At 35.4% G+C, this 14,180-nt stretch overlaps 1 long non-coding RNA gene across 1 annotated transcript; it reads left to right on the top strand.

The window, feature by feature from the left end:
- The first annotated feature begins 1,361 nt into the window (after positions 1–1,361).
- Positions 1,362–3,971, top strand: LOC130461210 (uncharacterized). The gene is made up of 4 exons (XR_008921610.1): positions 1,362–1,519; positions 1,614–1,843; positions 2,542–2,606; positions 3,630–3,971. It is a non-coding gene; the product is annotated as an uncharacterized lncRNA (long non-coding RNA).
- The last annotated feature ends 10,209 nt before the right edge of the window (positions 3,972–14,180 follow it).

Below are 14,180 nucleotides of genomic sequence, written 5' to 3' on the forward strand. Positions count from 1 at the left end.
ATAGTGTATGGGAGAGCTGCTCATATTTATGGTCTGCAGTCTAGAAGGGAAAAGAAAACTGTGGTAATTGGGGAAAAGAGGAAAGATTTTAATGCTGGGGGTAACCAAGAAAACTTTAAAAAGAATAGAAACGGAAATGGGAATGGAAATGGAAATTTCCAAGGAGGAAACAATCAGGGGCACCACAACAACTCGAACCCGTCTGAGAGAGTGCATCATTGCAAGATGTGCAGTAACAATCACCCTGGTAAGAACTGCAAAGGAGAATTAGTGACCTGCAACTATTGTCAAAAAAAGGGGACATAGGGAGTATGAGTGCTTCACTAAACACAGAAAGGAACAAAATAGTAATGGAGGTGGAAACCAAGTGAGGTTTAACCAGTCTGGAGGTCAAAATTCAAAGCCTGGAGGGGCACAAAACAATCAAGAGAACTATAATAAGCCTGCAAACGATAACAACAACCCGAATAAGGCTCCAGGAAAGTTGTACATGATGAATCAGAATGAAAATGAACGATCTGCCGATATAGATTCTGGTACTTTTCTATTAACTCTGCGCAAGTTAAGCATTATTTAATTCGTGGCGACTTGTCCTTTTGTTTCGTCGTCTGTTGTGAAAAGTCTAAAGTTAGTAGTTTTAGTGAAATAGGAATTTTGAGAATAGAATTCGTCGAAAGAGAATTTTGGTTAGCTATTCCCTAAGGTGAGTTACGAGGGCGTAACTCGTTTTCTTTAAGGGGGTAGAATGCGATAGAAATTCGCGTTTTTTTTACTTATTTTATGATATTTTTATGAATTTTATGCTTATTTTTAGCAACCTTTACAAGTTGATGCAAAGCAAATAGATCCTCCGCAAAAGAAAAGGTGTTCATGAGTAACACAAACAGCTTTGAGTTGGCAAAAGAGTGCACATAGGTGGCACAAGTACTTCTACAGTGAGAATAAGTCGAAAACTTTTGAAAAATGTGTGAATTTTCGAGTCAAGTTTCGGGACGAAACTTCTTTTAAGAGGGGTAGATTGTAATCCCCCATAATTTTATACATTTTATTAATATATTTTAACGTATTGTTAATTATATTTAAATATAATTTACGATTTTTAGAAATAAATATGTAATTAACGAATATTTATTTTATACTTTTAAATATTTCAACGGTTTATGAAATTAAAATAATTTTAGAATTTGATGTTGAAAAGAATTTGAATTACGAAAACACGATTGAAATTAGAAAACAATCCTAAGCGGTGTTGAATTCAAATACCAAACTTAATTCTAATCCTAGCCCAAATTAGCAAAGCCCAAAGTAAGTTAAACCCACATCCCTTACCCATATTCCAAATTTATGTAAAACTCTCAATCCCCTCCTCTCCTTCACGTGAAAAAGAAAAAAAAAAACAAGAAACCTCAAAAACCCTCATTCTCTCATTCAGCAACCACGTGAACCCACCCCTGCTTCACGTTGCTGCAGCTGTCCACGCCGCCTCCACCGCCGGCGTTTTCCCTCCCCGTCGCCGCCGGTAACTCTCTCCCCCTCCTCTTCTCTTTAGTTTTTTTCTTTTCTTTCTTGTTTTTTCGCTCCTCCTCACCTTGTTTTCTTGGCCGTTGAACCAGCACCACCGCGCGCCGCACCACTTGCACCGCCACTGCGGCCCTGCCTAGCCGACCTCCCTCCTTTCTCCTCCACACACGCACTCTCTTATGTGCTTCTTGCGCGAACACGCAACAACCAAGTGCGCCCACCGCAGTCACCACCTCCAGCCGCGTCGCCCGTTCTCCGCGACCACCTCCCTTGCTGCCGCGCCGTGCACCACCGCCCAGCCTCTCCTCTCCTCTTTAGTTTGGTTGATTTTCTTAAACCCTAAGTTATTTAAATGTTTTAATTAAGTTTATTAATTTAATTTATGTTCCTTGAATTGAATTAAATTTATGATTTTTATGATTAAGTTATGAAATTTCAGATTATATGTTGTTGAAATTAATTTAATTATTTTCAGATTATATGTTGTTGAAATTAATTTAATTATTTTCAGATTTATTAACTACGTTTAAGTTAGGGTTTTAATGAAGTTTTATTAATTCAATTCATGTTTATTGAATGAAATTATAAGTTTTTATGATTAAATTAGATTTTCAGATTATACATTATGCTTAATTGATAATTTAATTTTCAGATTACATAGTTGAATTGAAATAAGGAATTTAATTAGTAAAGCATGGATTTTTAAGGTTTTAATGTTCTAAAATCATAATATAATGATTATACATTATTAAAGCTATTATTTTTATGATTCTAAGAATGTTAATTATGTTTTGGAGTAGTTTGAAATTAGTTATATTGCTGAAAATTTAAAGTACGATGTTTGCAAAGAGTTTTCGACGAATCTCAATCACTAATTCAATAATTATGATGCTAGGAAATCAAAGGTTTAAGTTTTGATATTGGGGAATGTTCTAAATATGTTTAGGATGCATTTAGAATGCTTTGTTATGGTTGCCAATGATTAGGAATTGATTTGGGTACGTTTCTTGATTATTTTAGGCGGAGAATTCTTTGTGGGTGACTTTTGAATTCGTTAAAGTGGCCTATCAGTTTGTTTACACAAGGTACGTACATACCTGTGTGCTTGGAATGAGTGTGATTTGTTGAAACCATATTGAAATGATTCATGAACTTCGTTATGTCGAAATGATTAAGGAACTTGGTTATGTTGAAATTGTTGATGAACTAGGTTATGTTGAAAGTGCATGTTTAATATTGTTGGATGGACATGTTAAGCATATATATTTCGTTATGAGAATTATAGCATGTTGGTATGGATGATTGATGCGAACATGTTGGTTGGGAACATTAGATTATTATTTATATATATTGATTCAGATTGATTGTTTATTGTTCCCTTTTAGCTTTTCACTACTTTATAAGGGCCGAGGACCTTGTTTAGTAAGTTGAAACCTTATACCCATATAGAGGGGTTGATCAGTATTAAAGGGAGGGTTGAATTAATTGGAATAAGTCTTGTGTGACATCTCTGTGATCACTTGCTTAATTCAAAGATAAAAGAAGTTGTGTTTACTTGTTGAATATAATATTTATGTTTGATGAGTCATAACGAAGTATTAAAAGTTAAGTCATGTAAAGTGAACATGAGTAGCAATAGCTTTAGACTGTGCACGTCTAAAGTGTCGGACAATCAGGAGTTGGGGTCATGGGTCGCCTATGGCTTTTTCTGGGGCCGGATTGATCACCGGTTCTATTTTATTCAAAAGTCCCTCGATATCGCAGGTCATTGGGGTTTACGGAGTCGCGCCCGTACCTCGTCTTCCTTAGTGAAGAAGAAGAAGTTTCTAGTAGACAACTCAGTCCATTGACTATTTCAATTAAAATAATGTTAATGATACAAAGGTCTAGTTCAATCAAATATAGTCTTCAAGTCAGTATATCTTGATTTTCCTTGCTTATGTTTTATTTAGTACCATGTTAGGATTGTTCGTTTAATAGAATCATGTTAGGATTATTAGTGATTTAGTATGTAGTACTCAGCTTTGCTGATTACGTGCTTTTGCTTGTGCATGTTGATCATGGCTATGCCTTATTGATCCTGTGATGACCCAATCTTTGGTGAGCAGTCTCTAAGGATCAATAAGCATTGTCCATCTGCAGGTTTGAAGATGTTGCATCATTGAGATCGGGAATAGAGAGCTTGTATTTAGTTTTGATTTGCTAAGTTAACTTGGGTTTGTTAATTGGGACTTTAAACTTGTCGTACTATTTATATTTCCTTATTTTCGTTGGATGATTCTTGGGGACTAAATCTGTAATAGATTATTTATAAACCTAAAGTTAGTTTTATGTTTTCCGCTGCAAAATTCTGAATAAGCCGTTACGTTTTCACACGGGCGATAATGCCTTGATAATTCTCTACGTTTTATGTTAAAAGATTATTTTAGAAAAGAGAGAATTGTCGGGGTGTTACAAAGCGAGGCTACCTACCCATGTCTCATGGAATGACTCTAAGCAAGACTCAGTGCCCAAAAACACTTGATGAGCGTAGACGAATGAATGGGATTCCATATGCATCATTGATTGGTTCAATAATGTATGCTATGATATGTACACGCCCGGATGTTGCGTACGCACTCAGTGCTACGAGCAGATACCAGTCAGACCCAGGAGAGGCGCATTGGACTGCTGCCAAGAATATTCTGAAGTACCTGAAAAGGCACAAAGATGACTTCCTGGTCTATGGTGGAGATGATGAATTAATTGTTAAAGGCTATACGGACGCAAGTTTCCAAACCGACAAAGATGATTTTAGATCACAGTCTGGGTTTGTCTTCTGCCTCAACGGAGGAGCAGTAAGCTGGAAAAGTGCTAAGCAAAGCACCATTGCGGATTCTACAACTGAAGCGGAGTACATTGCTGCACATGAAGCAGCAAAGGAAGCTATATGGCTAAGGAAGTTCATAGGAGAACTTGGTGTAGTCCCCTCCATTAAAGGACCAATAGCCCTGTATTGTGATAATAACGGAGCTATTGCACAGGCAAAAGAGCCTAGACACCACCAGAGAGTCAAGCATGTACTTCGTAGATTTCACCTTCTACGAGAGTTCGTTGAAAGAAAAGAAGTCGAGATAAGCAAAATTGGAACTGATGACAACATATCAGATCCATTAACTAAACCTCTGCCGCAGGCGAAGCACAACTCGCACACTGCAGCTATGGGAATCAAGCATATTGGAGAATGGCTTTGATGTCTCTGTTTAATGTTTTAAAGTTTTAGAGTTTAAATCTTTGTAAAACATTATTGGTTAATCATTCACAATAAATGAAATGAATTCATTTTTTCATTTAATTTGTGGTTTATTAAATTATGAGTCCCTTCAATTTGACGATATATTCAAGATAGACTGTCAGGACCAGTCCTGTGACTAAGAAATGTCTATCAAGTGAACTTGAATGTCAAAGGTTGAAAATGGTCCCTAATCGGAGTTTTCTATAAAATTGGACGCATAGAAAACGTTAGACGATTAGAATGCAAGATGACTAGTAGTTCTGTTTCTTGAACTATGTGGACATGGCAATGTCATAATCATTTGCATAGATACTTACTTTGGGAAGACTAGTATCGGACAAGACCTATGAAACTTTACTGTAAGAGATGAAAATCTGTCATGAGTAAATTTCATTAAATTATTAGACACTAAATCCTCAATACCTGAGTGATTTGAGATTACTTGTTTGAGAACTGGTTGCTTTGACGTTGACCAACCGTCGCACCGTAAAAGGAGGCTATAAAGGCAACGCTCAGGTAATCACCTATCAAACGAAGTCTAATCTCAAGATCGCAAGATTGGGATTGTCCTCCCATAAATCGGGATGAGATGCTTAAAAGTTGTACAAGGCCACTCGGAGAGCTAGAAACTGTGAAATGCATGGCCGTGCTCGGATGAATCATAGGCTATGATTATCTGTTTATTTGATCAGTTGAACTCTGAAACCGAGAAACACCTCTGGACGTAATAAGGATGACAACTCTTACCTTATGTTCAAGAGCAAGCATCGAGTGACAAAGGAATTAGGAAATGCACACTTGTCCCTAAGGACAAGTGGGAGACTGAAGGAAATAATGCCCTTGGTCCAAGTATGCATTCTATGTTAAGTCTAATAAATGCGGTTCAGTATTAATTAACAAGTTAATAATTCAGTGAGATCAAGTGAGCTGAATGCCTAGCTAGAGGCCGCTTCAGTTCAAGTGGAATTAATGATATTAATCCACAGCTTACTCTTGACTGAACCCGTAGGGTCACACAAATAGTACGTAAACGGATCAAGTATTTAATGGCATTAAATACTCCATCTATGAATATTCGGAACCGACGGATCTTGGTTTCAGTGGGAGCTAAGATCGTCACAGGCAAGAAATGAATACTCCGGAAACGATGATATTGCCGGAAACGGAAATATGGATCGTATCGGAAATATAAATATTATCCAAGTCGTAGATGTTGCCGGAAACGGAAACATGGTACGTATCGGAAAATATTATCGGAAATGGAAATATTGCCAGAATCGGAAATATTGCCGGAAACGGAAATATTGTCAGAATCGGAAATATTACCGGAATCGGAAAATAATTCCGGAAACGGAAATATTAAATATTGTTCGTATCGGAAATGAATTCCGGAATCGGAAAATTTAATCGGAAGCGCATCGTACAAATAAGCATCGGACGAGGCCTGCCGGACGAGGCCCAGCACGAAGCCAGGCCATCGCCCAGCAAGCCAAGCGCGCCGCACAAACAGCCACGCCAGGCCCAGCGCAAGGCCAGGCCCAGCAGGCTGCGCAGCGCGCACAGCGCGCACAGCGCGCACAGCACGCGCAGCGCGCAGCGCGCGCAGGCGCTGCGTGGGCTGCTGCTCGCGCGCACGCATGGGGGCCCATCGTGGCTGTCGTGCGTGTGTGTGCAATTGTTTGTGTTCGTGCACGTTTCCTAAAACATGCAGAGTTCGGTTAATGATTAAATTCCTAATTCTATTTGATAAATTAATTAAATTAGAGTTCTTGTAGGATTCTAGGTTTAATTAATTTGTATCTGAATAGGATTTCGATTCCCTTTCCATACCCCTATAAATATGAGGCTAGGGCTCACAATTTATAACAAGTTTTAAAGTTTTCAAAAGTGAGTTTTTTGAGAGAAAATTAAAACACACATCTTGCTCATAAAAGTGCCGAAATTTTCTAGTACCTTAAGGGCGATTCTAGTTGGTCAATCTTAAGGCGGATCCGGACGTGCTGTGGACTATCTACGGAGGGACGACACTTGGAGTCCTAAAGACTTGTTCTTGTTCGGTTCGGGCGCAGCTAGGGAGGGCACGCAACAAAGAGTATGCATCTAAATTATGCTATATGATTATGTGTAAATAATATGTTGTCCTGGGTTAATGGTTGTTTCCGCATGATCTATGTAATGTCATATGTATCATAACCTAACAGGGGGCATTATGAACCGCTATCTGAGATAGCGGTTTGGTTTTGAAATAAACCGCTATCTCAGAATGCGGTTAAGTAGTATAAACCGCATTCTGAGATAGCGGTTTAGTTCAAAACCAAACCGCTATCTCAGATAGCGGTTTAGTGTTAAACCGGAAAAAAAATTAGTTTTCTCTCTCCCTTGCTGACGTGGACGGTATGGTGGGAATTAACAAGAAAAGTAACGTATTTTGGGAATTAATGTATCTTTGTGCAATATTGACGGAAATCGCTCGATTATTTATCAGGCATCTCAAGTCTGCGAAAAATCGCTCCATTTCTTAATACTCCGTATTTCCGTAGGAGTATAGGATAATGACTTTTAAGCTAATAGAAAAAGAAAAATTTATATTCCCTCTATTCTCGAATATTAGTCCCATTTAGAATCTTGACACTATTCACAATTGAAGAAAAACTTTTAATTTCTTTTCAATATGTACTTCAAAACATATTCATGTAAGATCTTATTTTGTTCGTCTTAATGTGTAGTTTAACAATATCAATTTTTTATATTTTTTAAACACACGTATTTGGAGATATTTACGTTTAAATATTGTATTTAATAACGGATGGACTATGGAGTATAGACTTTATATCCTCTTTTATTCACGATAATGATTTAAGAAATGGACTATTTATTTTTTATAGTAACTCTGTATTAGATACAAAGTAGTACGTATATTTACAATTATTGATTACATTGTTTTTCATCAATTTCTTATAACAACGTCGTACTAGATAAGGAGTAGTCGACTACTTGTCCATTCTCTGATTTATGGTTGAGGTTAAATTTGTTATTGTCCTTGAATTGACCCTTGTCATTGTTAAGTGCACACACAACCTTGACATGTAACTTGGGTCAAATAATAATTGACAGGACAAAATGATTACATGTTGATAGTATACAAGGGTCAAAATTTAATGAACTTGACCCGGTCAAAATTTAATTAACTTGACCCGGGTCGGTCAAGTTCATTAAAATTGGAGGTGGGACCGACTTAAGCTCCATTTGCAGTTGCATCGGCTGTTTGCATGCAAATATTAAATGCATTTTGTACCATGATTATATTACTGTATGCATGCAATGAATATTTCAAGTTCTTGGGCTCATGTAAACCTGTCACGCATGCAAGCATGTAATTAAACCCTTTTTTTTCATTTTGCATGATAACAATGAAAAACAAAAAAAAAGTACTCCCTCCGTCTCTTTTTGTTTTTTACGTTTGGTATTTTACACGTGTTTTAATGACTAATTAATTTGCATTGAAATTACTCTACTTTTTTATTTAAACAAGAAAACTTACGTTAATTTATAATGTTTTCACTTTTATCAAAAATCTGACATTGGGAAAATGAGAAATATTTAATGTCCAATGGATTTAATTGGTTAAAATAATATTTGGGCACGAATTCTGATAGAATATTAATGCATTATGTGATAATATAAAAGGAAATGTAAAGAACATTTTGAAATACCCAAAAAGGAAAACGTAAAAAACAAAAAGAGACGGATGGAGTAGAATGTCAATTTAAAATGGAGAATATGTAAAAGTAAAAAAAGTAGGTAGCTAGGGAAATTAATGACCTTGAGTCAAGATTGTAGAAGAAAATTAGAGATTTAAATAAGTGGTATATATATGTCAAGTTAGTGGAATATGATGTGGAAGAAGGAGAAGGATGAGAGAGAAATTATTTTTCATTTGACCGAATGTCAAGAATGCACATGGCAGAAGGGATACTGGTTTAATTTGTACACATCACTTTATTGATTTTGACACAATTTTGTGTAGGGGTGATGATAAAGGTCGCAAGTTGCGACAATATTTAGTTGTCACAATACTAAGTGTCGAATTGTAAATTGTATATATAGGCGTCATGTAGGTCATGCGTCATCAAAATATTTTTAATATCGATGCTATAATTTTAGCATGAAATATGTCAATAAAGTAGTAAATACAAAGAAGGAAACAAATATTTATTATATTTATAATAAATTAGAATATTAAGATTTTGCTACCCTTTTTTATAACATGTATATATGTTATATAAGTTAAATATTTTAGTTTTCAATAACGTTCATGACACATAACATATCATGTCATCATTGTGACACGGCTTAAGGGTCGCAAGTTGCGACCTTTATCGTTTCCGCTTTGTGTAAGTAGAACCTAGTGGATGTGCCAGAATCAATTTTTGGTGAGTCAATATATTATTCATTCCGTTTCTTTTTGTTCTTTGCGTTTTCCTTTTGGGGTGTCTCAAAATATGTTCTTTACATTTCATTTTATATTATCACATAAATGTTTTAATATTCTATCAAAATTTGTGTCAAATGATTATTTCAACCAATTTAATTCATTAGATAATTTAATATCTCACACTTTTCTATTTGGACATTAAAATTTTCTCATTTTCCCAATATCATAATTTTAATAAGAGTGAAAACATTATAAATAAACGTAATTTTCCTTGTTGAAATAAAAAAAATAGAGGAATCTCAATGCACATTAATTAATTAGTCGTTAATAAACATGTAAAAGGCCAAACGTAAAGAACAAAAAGAAACGCAAGGAGTACAAGAGAAGAGGAATTCCGTGTGTATACCCTTTAGTCTTCTCATATCCAAGTTTTGATATTGGGGAAGGTTCTAAATATGTTTAGGATGTATTTGGAGTACTTTATTATTGCTATGAATTATTGGAAGTTGATTGGGAAATTTTATGGTTGTTTTAGGCGGAGAATTCTCTGTAGGCGATTTTTGAGATTGTTAAAGTGGCCTATCAATTTTTTTACACAAGGTACGTACATACCTGTGTGTTTGTGGATGTGGTACTATGATTGAAACCATGTTGAATATATTTATGAACCTATTTATGTTGAAATTACATGTTCAATGTCGTTGGATGAATTCATTGAGCATAGAGTTTTATTATAAGAATTATATCATGTTGGCATGGATGATTGATGCAAGCATGTCAGTTTGGGAACTTTATATTATTTTATATATTGGTATAGATCATAATTGATCGTTGTTCCTTTTAGCATTTCACTACTTTATGAGGGTCGTGGACCTTGTTTAGTAAGTTGATACTTCACACCTGTAAAAGGTAGTTAACCATTAGTAAAGGAAAGATTGAATTAGTTGGAATGAATTCTTGATTGAAAGCTTTGTGATCACTTATTTAATTCCAAGATAGAAACAGTTGTGAATACTTGTTGATTATATTATTTATGTGGTTGACGAGTCATAACAAATTATTAATTGGTAACTCATGTAAAGTGAAACTGAATAGCTAGCAATATCTTTAGACTGTGCATGTCTGAAGTGACGGACAATCAGGAGTTGGGGTTCATGGTGGTATCCCATGGCTTTTTCTGGGACCGGATTGATCACCGCGTTCTATTTTATTTAAAAGGTTCCTCGATACGCAGGTCATTGGGGTTACGGAATCGCGCCCGTACCTCGTCTTCCTTAGTGAAGGCTTCTAGTTAGACAACTCGGTCCATTGAATATTCCAATTAAAATAATATTAATGTTATAAAAGTCTAGTCCGGTTTAGTCTAGTCTAGTCAAATGTGGTTTTCAAGTTAATATGTTTTGGTTGTCCTTACTTATGTTTTTATTAGTATCAAGTTAAGATTGTTAGTTTAATAGAATCATGTTAGGATTATTATTGATTTATTATGTCGGAGTAGTACTCAGTGTCACCCCCCAAAATTTGGACCTTTCAATATAATAAAATCCTCATTTTATTTGAGAAAACGGTCTTCCAACTTTGGATGTTTTTCATGGCATCCACTTCTGATTAATCCCATTAGGGATCCCATTGGGAGTTCTCTTGACCCGGACTATACCATCTGGTCAGCAAGTAAATCAGGAGATTTCACGGTTAAGTCCTTTGTCATGGAACTTGCAAAATCTGAGGCAAACCCCCATAGACATGCCATCAAAGACATGTGGTGCTCCCTGGTCCCTTACCGCATTGAAATATTCACTTGGCTCGCTCTCCTTGGCAAGCTAAACACAAAGGATAAATTAGCCAGACTTGGCATCATCTCACTCTCGGAAGCCTCATGTGTCCTATGTAACCAACACCTTGAGGATTGTAATCACCTCTTTTCTCACTACCCTCTCACATGGAAGCTATGGTCTTGGTGGCTTAGTTTATGGAATCTACAATGGTCAATCCCTGCTACCACACGGGAATCTTTCGATCAGTGGCGTCCCCCTTCTGGTTCGAGGTTTTTTAAAAAAGTCTGGTTATCCACTTTCTTCATCATCATGTGGACCATATGGAAGGAAAGAAACGTAAGATGCTTTAAGAACTCACCAAGCAGCCTCTCACAATTACAAGAACTGGTCCTACTACGATTAAGTTGGTGGATTAAGGGATGGGGTGACCCTTTCCCCTACAACTCCTCTGACATCCTACGTAACCCCAGTTGCCTCAATTGGGGCTCCGGCCCAAAGCAACCCAGCAGGGTAGTATCCCAAAATCATATACTGACATGGCTGCCTCCTCCCAACTTGGCCCTCAAATGGAATGTGGATGCATCATTGAACCAAGCCATCTCTAAATCTGTCATTGGAGGGGTATTGCGGGATCACACCGGGAAATTCTTATGCCTCTTTTCAAGCCCAATCCCATACATGGAAATAAACCATGCTGAAACACTTGCCATCCAAAGAGCTCTCAAACTCACACAACAGATGCATAGTTTACAGTATACTTCACTCATTGTGGAGTCAGATTCGGCAAATGCGGTCAAGTGGTGCAACGGCAGTGTAAAAGGTCCATGGAACTTAACCTTCGCCATCAACTTCATTCTGTGGCTTACTAAATAATGGGCCTGGTCTTAGCATTGTTTACAAAAGCCAAGAATCGAATGTAGTCGCAGACTCTATGGCAAAGGGATTGAGTAGAACTGATGAGTTTGTAGCATGGTTTTAACAATCTCGAATGGAGCCACTTTCATGTTCCATCAATGGTAAGCCAATGCTGGCATGTATTCTCCTTTTAATAAAATACATGCAATAATTATCAAAAAAAAAAAATGTAGAAGTAAACAACATCATTCCTTGTAAACACTTGAATCCGTATTTCAATGACACCAACGTAATGTAGTATATTTAGCACATAGTTATATTAAATTAATCTCTAATGGGATCTTAGAGACGATAGACATCGATAATTACCTCGTAAAACGTAAAACCCGAAATACGTAGCACTAAAAACTTTCTTGATCGCACCTACGTACATAGTCTATGTCTATGGGATAGTATATTGATTGATAAGTATAGATGATGAAAATGAGGACGAAGAGATGGGTATATATACTCCCCCGGTGGCAAATGAAAGGTTCGAAACAATAATGGTTTAGAAAATGCAGAAGTTGAAACTGATGAATTTCAATAGTTGATGATTGATGAAGATGGTAATGAATAGTGTCGGTTATTGTCATAACTCTTCATAAAATTGAAAGTCTACACCCTAATAAATCACTTTACTTTAAATAAAAGAAATTAACAAATTATTATTTTATATACACATATACATTTCTTTCTTCTTTTATTTTTAAGAAAAAAACTTTATGGAAGTTAAAATCAGATGGAGTAGCAAAGTTTAAATATCCCTAGTGTCATTAAAATATAGATTTTTAAATACGTAAAAGTACGGGGTATTATCGCCCTTAAATCAAATACGTAAAAGTACGGGATACTATGAACTTTGCATATGACTAGGAGGGAGACATAAATTATTATTGGATTTTTTGTTAGTTATTTTTCTTATTGTTGAACATGAACTTCTCAAATAATAATATGCTAAAGAAATATACAACTAGAGAGACTAGCTAGAGATGAGTAGATAATGAGAAATACGTACTTCTATGTGTCACGCAGTCTATATCATGTATACCGGTCAAAAATCTTAGGATCACTAAAAACTAGCTAGGTTACTAAGCAATCACTTGTCACGTGGTAAAGAAGTTTAATTACAAGTTTACAACTTTACCCATTTCAATCATCAAGCTAGCAAGCGAACTAGTCAAAAACTAGGCCGGAAAAATTTAGATCGATACAAAAAATAGATCGACTAACTTGTTCTCCTTTACAAATTAGAATTAACATATATGTAAACAAAATGGTTAGTACTTGTATCTAATAAATTGAACTATTACGCATATCTCGATTGATCTCAAAGGTTATAATGTGTGTCTTTATAAAACTTTTTTATTTCATTCAACTTCCACAAACTCACTTTGGCATTGCCGACCATAATATCGAACATCTGCAACAAAAATAAACACAATATTTGTTGCAATAAAGTAATAAAAGAGCGAGATGATAAACTAGCAATAATGAATGGTTATTTCATGTATTTTATGGAGGCTCTCTTCAATATTGAGCTCACGTACAAGTCTCTTGACTTCCTCAAATTGTTGAATCTCTTCTTTTTAACATCATAGTCGCAGATAATATATATTAAAACGAATCAAATATAAGTTTTTGAAACTATAAAGTACTCGTTAAATCAAATAAGACTCTACATGAATATTTGTTTATGTACAAAGTACAACGTACACCATATTTAATTAATATTGATCAATTTAAACTAATTACGTGTGACACAAATTTAAATTTTACAATGTCGCTATTTTTAATTTGTATCTCATATTTTGTCAACTACACATAACACAAACAAATAAATTTTGTTTCAATAAAAATATTTTTCAATTATAAATTATTGTTTACGAATCATTAATATTACCCCGTAAACAAATTCTAAATCTCAAGCGGTATAATGCAACTAAAATAACCTCTGAACCAACTGAATTTATCATAAACTGAAATCTCTACTTATTTCTTTAGGATTAACTTGACCATTAGAATTTTTACTACCAGAACTCTTCAAGTTATTTGTGCATCCATCGAATAAGCTGAAAAATACAAATACTCCATTAAATTTGTTATAATCCTCTTCCATTGTGAATAAAATTTCTTTAATTTTTTCATCAAAATAAATGACATGAGTGAGATTTGATGTAGTACCCATTTGGATACGAAAAATTAAAATTTAAACAAAATAAACAATAAATAAATAAATTTCGTGACAAACATTAACAATAATCACACATCATTTTCATCA

The sequence above is a fragment of the Spinacia oleracea genome, chromosome 5 (genome assembly GCF_020520425.1).
Source record: "Spinacia oleracea cultivar Varoflay chromosome 5, BTI_SOV_V1, whole genome shotgun sequence".
In the NCBI taxonomy this organism is placed as follows: domain Eukaryota; kingdom Viridiplantae; phylum Streptophyta; class Magnoliopsida; order Caryophyllales; family Amaranthaceae; genus Spinacia; species Spinacia oleracea.